At 37.0% G+C, this 9182-nt stretch overlaps 1 pseudogene; it reads right to left on the bottom strand.

Annotated features, from left to right (window-relative positions):
• Positions 1–905: 905 nt before the first annotated feature.
• Positions 906–1583, bottom strand: LOC143672190 (U2 small nuclear ribonucleoprotein B'' pseudogene; annotated as a pseudogene).
• Between the last annotated feature and the right edge of the window lie 7599 nt (positions 1584–9182).

Raw genomic sequence — 9182 nt, 5'->3', positions numbered from 1 at the left:
TTACAGGAAGAAGTGTATGCTGATTGGCATACAGGTTACCAGTGGCTTCATGTTGGAAACCTGTTCAGTGTCTTACAATTCATATTGTTATTCACTCTCCTTTCAGATGCATAATTTTTAATTTGAAGAAAATATCGTATTCAATTAGAACCAGAACTGTGATTTTTCTAGAGGAAAATTAGAGCAAAAATATTATTCGTAATGTCTTAATGGAAAAAATATTGGCCTAAGAGTCAGAAATCGTGGAGTTTTGTCTCATTGCTTTCCTTCAGGTTACTTATCTTTACTCAGAGCTGGAGAAAATCAAACAAACAGGCACTCTGGTTCCATTTTAAGGTGAATTTCACTTTAAAGTAATGCTCTCAAAATTCAAATTTATTCTTACTGTTGCCACGCTCAATAGCAATCTCACTTTTCCACTCTTTTTGAGCCCTTGTTTTCATACCTTCTCTCTTCAAAAGCTTTGCATATCCACTGTGGTAGATTGAATTGTGTTGGTGTTATTTCAATTAAGGTGTAGCCCAACTAAATCAGGTTTAATCCAGACAACTGGAGTCCTTTAATTCCTTTCTCTCCTAACCCACCCCAGATTTCTAGCTGCCCACTCCACTAATCTTGCTCTTACCAAGGTCAACAGCAAATTACACAGTTGGCTGTGCCCTCTTTCCTGGAATTCTTCCATTGCCTATGTTTTAATACAAACAAATTTTATTATACAAAATTAAGGCCTTTGTATTCCACAGCTCACTAAGTCTAAAGAAAGGCTGGATAATATTTAAGTCCTTCACAAACATTTTACTTTCACTATGCCCTGTCCTCAGCTATTAAAAATGGCCTGACCAAAATGTTATCAAAACAAACACCACAAATGACACCAAGTCCTTTAAAGAAGACAGTCCCAAGTGTTATTTCTTGGCATTGGTGATCTTCATGGCATGGGGTGGTGTGATCCTAAAACTTTGTAATACATCCCTGGCAGCACAAGCCTGCCTGTCATTTTCAAATTCAACAAAAGCAATGTCCTGCCTTCTATACCAAATAGACTTCCATAAAACCAGGAAACTGATTAAACAGCATGGATAGCATCATCTCCTTAGTCTCTTCTGTTAAGTTATTTAGGAATAAAATACAGTTTGGAGGATAATCAGGAACCTGAGGATTTGTTGTTGTGTCTCCTTGGGTGTTATTTGAATTTATTGTTCCCAGACCAAGCTTTTTATTTGCAGTTGTTGCAGTCTTTTCCACACTTTTGGCTTTTTTTTCTGTTTTTGTTTATTTTCTTTGTCAGCAAACATGCCACATATTTTAGTTTTATATCAGAATCTGTTTTTGCATACCGGATTTGCATTGATTTACCATAGAATGGAAATCCTTGTAACTGTCTCAAGGCATTTTTGGATGAGCCCAGTTCCTTAAATATAAGAAAGGTCTGCCCCCTCATCTTCATAGTCTTTGAAGCTACAATATCTACCACATGGCCAAACTGAGAAAATAGGGCATGCAAGGATCTCTTCAATTCTCCTTTTTAAAATATTATCATTCATATTGTTGATATAAATTGTATGATTGGATCTGATGTCCATGCTTTCATTTAAATTGTCCAAATAACCTGATGCCTGTGTGGTCTCTTCTGCAGGCCGTTCCCTTGCCTCTGATAATTTCAAATTTAACCTGGTTTCCCTTTTACTTCACTGGCTTCCCTTTCTGATTCTCCTTTACTGTTTTCTCACTTATTCAACTGTTAAACATTGGTCCTAAGGTCTCCATTCTTTTTCTACACTCACTAAGTAGATCCTGCCTCACCCCTGCTTTCCAGGTGTTTATTTTTCTATCTATGTACCTTTTTTATTTCCTTCATATGTAGCACTTATCAAAAGCTGATAAAAAAGAATTGTAAAGGGAAGTAGTGGTGGATAAGATTGGAAAAATAGTTTTTGATCAACTTCTAAAAGCCTTAAATATTCAGGTGTATGCATTCCCTCTTGTATGCAACAAAGTGCCAAAGATAACTTTTTGAGCAGGTTAACTTCATGAGTAAAGAATACAATGTAAGTGAATGGGAGGCAAATAGTATCAGTTAAAAAGTTGAATGTTGCTTGTCTGTGTGTAAAGTGAAAAAGACCTGAGTTAGGTATTTTGTGGAAGTGAAATTTTTTAAGAAGTAGTAGACAAAGAAGGACACTAAAGAAGTCATGACAAGAGTTAGTGAGTGATGAACGACAGGATAAGAGGGCTAAAGAACAGGGAAGAATAAGACCTCTCCATGGTTCTGAATCTAAATGATTTGAAAGAAAAAGTGTCAAAATTGGTAATGAGCACATTTCTCTCCAGACGCACTGACTCCAAAATTGGTGCTACATTTAATTTTATGGATATACTTAAATTAACATCATGATACATTGGTCTGATTTCTTTTATGAAATAAGCCCTAAAATACTAAATATTCTTGTACTTAGACTCACTGTTCGTTCTGTTTTGACCTTTTTACTGTAGCCAAAGATCACTTTGTGCCTTCTCTTTGTCTTTAGCTGGAGGCTGTTGCAAAAGCAATAAAATTATGATCTACTTTGATGGGAAGAATGAGGGAGGTCTAGAGGGAAAACTGGGAAATAAATATAGTTTCAAGTATGTTTGCTTTAAGATGATGTCAAGATATCCCAGTGGGAATGGCAGTTATAGGGGTGGGGGTAAACCTCAGTGAACACTCCTAAAGGTGATAGAGTCTGGAGAATAATTCACTGGGGAGGTAATGACTCTGAAAGATATACCTAAGTGCAGCATTTTAAGGATTGAGGCTGGGAGTTACATTTTCCAACCAGCAGAGGAAATAAAGCTTAGTCAAAGAGATGGAAGAGATGCAAGTAGAAAGCGAGGGGGAAAAACAAGGAAATGAGGAGCCATGGGAGACATTTTGCAAAGCTGAGAGGTGTTGACTATGCTGGGTGCTAGAGAAAGCTGTCAAAGAAAATGAGGACTGAGGAATTTTCTATGATAAGGTTGACCTTGGAGAGTGCTTTTCAGTGCAGTGGTAGGAGTGGGAGTGTGATTGAAAAAGAGATCAATCAATAGGAAGGAAAAGAAGATAAGCTGAAAAAGGAAGGAGAGAAATAGTTCTAAGGAATGGTATTATCAGGAGAAAGTCTTTTAAAAATAGCTTTAATGCCTCGATACTTGCTTATTATATTAAAAAGTACAAAATATTGTCAAGAATAAACTAAAAAGAAAATTAAATACAACGATACAGAAAAATAACCAGTTTCATTAAGCATTCTTGCAGACATTTACCTATGAATAAATTTGTAATATATTTTAGTTCTTCATACCTCATTCCAATAGTTCAAGTCTTAAAATGAGACATGAGAAAATAATCTCATTTCTTATGCATAGGGGAAAAAGGAATGAGAAAAATGGGATCAATCTCACAATATTGCCCACTATTTCTTTCCTACACATTGGTCCCTGATAAAAGACTCATGAGTTAGATATGCTTCACTTTGGGATGAATGCTATTTATTGTGATTATAATATTAATGGCTCACCTCAGATCATGGCTCAGCTGTGTGGATCCCCTTTACACATCCTCCTTTTTTCTGTCTCAGAGAGATCAAGAGGATAAGCATTTAGTTTCATGACATCTTCCTGAGGTCATGGGTGTGTTCTAAACTTCAGGCTGTACCCAGGCCTCAAAACATTTAGAGCAGTTCTCCCTATCTGAAAATTGGATCTTATAATGTACTCAGAGTAGAACGAAGCTTTCCAAGTCTCTCTATCCAAGGCTGACACATCAGAAGGAGGGGCTTTATATTGTATTGGCTTATTGCCTCCAGGCAGGGAAGATGGTGTCTAAACTATTGGATCAGCTACTTTATCATCCTTAGGGAAACAAGCATGATAAATCAGAACATTCTTCTGCATGGTCCTCTTGACCAAGTACAGTGCAACATTTTGATTCATGATACAAAGTAAACCAAATCACTATTGCTGTCTGAATTTTTGCCTTTGAATATTTTAGATTGAAGAAGAGAAAAACATTTGTAGAAGGAGAAACTCCAGCACAGGCTGGAAACTGAATCACAGTTTTTATTCTAATCCTCATTTTCATTTAATGATAGAGTCTCCATTTCAGTAACTATGTATTTACTCTATAGATTTTAATGGAAATATGGTGTCCCTTAATTTATTTCACAAATCTTTTACTGGTGGCTTGTCAGGGTGTTTCCAGGATTTTGCTATGATGAGTATCATTGGGGTTAATTTCCGTGTGCAACATGATTTTTCCCTAGGCAATTAGTTTTTTGGATTAATTCCTAAAAGTGAGATTTCGAAGTCAAAAAGATTAGCAACCTGTTTCGTTGAATGTGTAAAAGAAGGAAAATATTTATACATTATTGGCAGAAAAGTAAGTTCATTTAACTTTTTTGTTTGTTTCTTTGTTTTTTAGTAAAGTAGTAAAGTTTATTAAAAGAGAAGTTTAGGGGATGCAAGGGTAGTTCCGTGGCAGAACTCTTGCCTGCCGTGCTGGAGACCCAGGTTCGATTCCCAGTCCATGCACTTCCTTCCAAAAACAAACAAGCAAAGCAAACAAAAAACTAACAAACAAGAATTCAACAAATGGTGCTGCCGTAACAGGATACTCATATGGAAAAATAATGAAATGTGACCCCGCCATACAGCGTACCAAAAAAAAAGCGAAGCTTATTTAAAAGAGAGAGTACAGAGGTAAACACGTGGGCGTACCCAAGGGAGGGACATGCCCTGAGTGGAGTGGGTCAGCTTGTTTTACAGGAAAGTTTTACCAGTGGCAGTTTTCCATAGTAACCTTTGAATTCCAGGTGTCTTCTTTGTTCTAGGAGAAGATAGCCAGCAGAATTCATGGTTTGTTGTCATATACCTGAAATTTGTCTCTGGACAATTGGTTAACAATCTTTATGACCTTATTCTACCTATTATTAACTAAGAATTTGCTTTGGCCCAGAATTTTACAAGTTTTTATGGCTTGGGGAGGTTTCAATGGTTTGGGGAGGTTGGGAGATTTAGGGTAATTTTTGTCCCAGGAAGTTTGCAGCTCTGTATTAGTTCTTTTGGAGCTAGAAAAGAAAAAAAAGGGACTTGGAGTTGTCTGTTAACTCTTTCAAAGATGAATAGGAAGTCAGAGGCTTACAGTCATCCTATTTTATCCTGCTTCAATCCCACCGGGAAGGAGTTCAATCCCTTTATTCGTAAAGGGGGGTTGAGGGATAAATTTTTTATATTTTCGAAGTTGAGAGAGTACATGTAGGAATATGCATAATTGCTCTCAATGTTGGAAGGGTTGGAGGATATTGGAAAACGCAAACATATTGTTATGCTACAATCTACCCCATCCCACCACTCTTACAATATTTACGCCACCTTTTCCACATAAGTCCCTGAGTGCTTTGCCCCCTTGTTCATTTATTTTTTCATATAATGATGTCCCAATCACACTCCAGTGTGGACAGTCATCCTATGTGCTGGTGTGCAGTTGAATTTGAGAGGGTCTGGTGCCAGGATGTCGCCTTTAGTAATTATCCAGATTGAGCTGTTTCAGATGTCACAGATGGACAGATTCTGTTTAGATGCACTCTGGCTTTCTTCTAAAAGTCTTTTTGTTTGAAGATAAATTTCTGATTGCAATTTCCTGCAAACAGAAATGCAGGTCTTGAAGGCTGGTATCTTACCTGAGCTCCTGGGATTTTTTTTTTGTGTGTGACATGTGCAGGCTCCAGGAATCAAACCTGGGCTTCCTACATTGCAGGCAAGAACTCCACCACTGAGCTGCCCTTGCACCACCCTCTCCTGGGATCTTTTGAAATCACTCCTGACTGGCTTGCCAGAATATCTGACTGGTGCCTTGCTGGATATAGTGCCACCTGAGCCCTGACCCAGGTTCTACAGTCTCAAACCTAAAAGAATTTAGACACAAGAAGGCCAGTAGGAATTAAGTAGTGAAGTTTATTGAAAAGAGGAAGTACACATTAGTGTGGTTAACGTGGGTGTGCCCAAGGGAGGGACATACGCATTTAACTTTTGTAGAGTGCCATTTAACAATATGTTCTGAAATGGAAGAGTCATTTAAATAATTTATTGTAAAATATTCTATGCAGAAAAAAGCATAAAACATGTATGTAGAGCCTAACAAATATCCATTTAGTGAACTACCATGTAATAACCACTGAGGTCAAAATAGTTTTAAAAATTACTGCCTTTCTAGACTTTCCTTGTGTGCCCATGGGCACCGGTAACTCTGCCTCTCCTCCAGTGGTAACTAACCATAACTTGACTTTCATTTAATAATATCCTTGATTTTCTTGATCGTGCCACAGGTATGTAGGACCACTAAATATATCAGGGGTCAGAAAACTGCAGCCCATGTACCAAATGTGACCTCCCATAGTTGTTTATAGAGTTCATTGCAACACAGCTATACCCTTTCATCTATGCTTTGCCTTTTGGTCTTTTCACATCACAACAGTTGAATTGAATTGCTGAAACACAGACCATTCAGCCCATGAGGCCTAAAGTATTTACTATCTGGCCCTTTACAGGGAAGAATTGCCAACTTACGATATAGATCAGTTTTGTCTGATTTTGCACTTTACATGAAGAGAGTCACACAGTACGCACTCTTTCGTGACTTCATTTATTTTACCTTTAAGCATTATATTTGTGAGATTCCTCCATAGAAGGCCTTTGATTTTTAATGTTTAGAAGTCCTTTATGAACCACTTACTATTAGTTTCTCAAAATGTAAATATAAGCATAGCAATGACTTTTTAAAAAAGTTTTAAGTGGCCATAAGGCTCTCAGTGTTAACATTTCTCTGAGTTGAGTTAGCACTGCAGTTAACAGGAGTTTATAATTGATTGAAAAAAATTATTAAAGGTATTTGGAAAATAATTACTAAACGTAATTTTAGTTGAAAATTTATTGAAAATGCATTTATTTATGAGATATATGGAACAGTTACCTCCCCAGATGTATGCAATCTTATAAACATAGATGACTATTGTTATTTATTGCTAGAATGAGTCAGCAATTGTACTTTGATTTTTTGTGTGTATGGCTGAAAGTGTCAATGAATTAGCATTTGGGAATGAATGAAGTTTTCTTTTTTACTTTTAAAGTAATGTCATTTAATTTTTTGAACTCTTTGTGAGTTACATACCCAAAACTATATACTTGACAACTGCAAATCGTTCTTCAATTTTGTTGTAGAAAAATATGGAAAATTGCCTGACTGGCAAAACGTTTTGCTACTGAGTCATTACAGTTGTCCACTTTTCAGTATGATTACCAATATTTCTTGCTCTTCAAGTATTTTTCTTTCCCTTTCCTTTTCTTTTATCTTCCTTTCCTTTCTTTTCTCTCCTTTTCTTTTTACCTTTACCTTTATATTGCAAAATAAAACACTGATATAGAAAAGGGCACAAAAAGCAATATAATTCAGTGAATTGTAAAAAAGATAAATGCCTTTATCACTACCACCTAGATATCAAGCAATAAAATGTTGCACCCTGTGCTGGTTTGAAAGTATTATGTACCACGTAAAAGCTATATTTTACTCCTGATTCAGTCTTTGGCAGGCAGCCGATTTCTCTTAACCCTGATTCAAAATTGTAATGTGGAAATTTTGATTAGACTATCTCCATGGAAGTGTGACACACTCAATTGTGGGTAGTAACCTTTGATTGGAGGGAGGTGTGACTTCACCCATTCTAGGTGGGTCTTGATTAGTTTGCTGGAATCCTTTAAAAGAGGAAGCACTTTGGAGAGAGCAGGAGAGTCACAAGAATCACAGAGCCCACACAGCCAGAGACCTTTGAAGATGAAGAAGGAAAATGCCTCTAGGGAAGCTTCATGAAACAAGAAGCCTGGAGAGAAAGCTAGCAGATGCCATGCTCACCATATGCCTTTCCAGTTGAAAGAGAAACCCTGAACTTCATTGGTCTTCTTAAACCAAGGTACCTTTCCCTGGTTACCTTATATAGGACACTTTTTGAGGCTTTAGAACTGTAAATGTCTAATTTAATAAATTCCCCTTTTAAAAAAGCCATTCTGTTTCTGGTATATCACTTTCCAAGAGCTAGCAAACTAAAACACCACCTAACCCAGTAGCCCATGCATGTGCAGAGTTCCAATCACCACTCTCTCCCTCCCTCAGACTAATGCTTAATGAATCTGAGATATCCATGTATTTGTAGGGAGTCACTAAATGGTCAATGGAGAAATCAAGATGAAAGGCATTTAGACTAAGAAGGAATGAATACATGAGGCAGCCAGATTCTGAAGAAGGTGAGAGGGGATCAAATCAGATTGATTTTAATTATTGAGAAGTGTTAGGCTGGGAAAGGGAGGAATTTCTCTTTAAGTAGAGAAGAAGGAAGAGAGACTAAACTCATTCATTTTGCCATTTAACAAAGATTTATTAAGACCCTAATAATAGACAATGCCTTAGAAAGTGGCAGAAAGAAAATTTAAAGAGTAAAACAAGCTATATTCAGGCTTTCGTATTGGATGGACCTAATTTTTTCAGGGAGAGAGAAGATGAGTGCATGGGTCTGAGAGGGGGCTGTTTAGGGAAAGGCAGATTCGGATGTTGGAGGAACATGAACTAGATTTCAAAAAGCTACAGTGGAGGAAAGCCCAAAGAATCCACACATTTTGTTTGCAGGGCTCTGGAAAGAGCCAAAACCTAGTTTTTTTTTTGAAAGCTAAGTTTGGAGTGCTCATACCAACATCATGGTGAATCTTATTGATTCCATTTTTTAAAATTGCTCCTGCCAAGAAGCCCTGCCAAATAACATATACCAAATTAAAGTACGGGAACCAGTAAAACATAACAAGAACCGAATGCTGCAAACTCAATTGCTTATTTAAAAGCCATTAGCCATAAAATGTTAGCCTGTCAGAAAACAATCCCCTTCCACTGTCAACTTTGTAGGCCAGCTAATTGGAAATATATAGAATTAGGACAGGCAGAGAATTCAATAAAGTAGACTCCCTAGTAGAAAACACATTGTTCCAGGCCTTTGCTGATAGAATTAGATAGACATCATCACCAGGCATGTGCCAACAGATTAGAGCGCTCATTAAGTGAGTAATAATTCTGATATTTAGTGTTCACCTGCAATAATTTAAATCATCTTCTGACTACCCTATTT

The sequence above is a fragment of the Tamandua tetradactyla genome, chromosome X, assembly GCF_023851605.1.
Source record: "Tamandua tetradactyla isolate mTamTet1 chromosome X, mTamTet1.pri, whole genome shotgun sequence".
NCBI lineage: Eukaryota > Metazoa > Chordata > Mammalia > Pilosa > Myrmecophagidae > Tamandua > Tamandua tetradactyla.
This window is presented reverse-complemented; position numbering and strand designations above follow the sequence as displayed.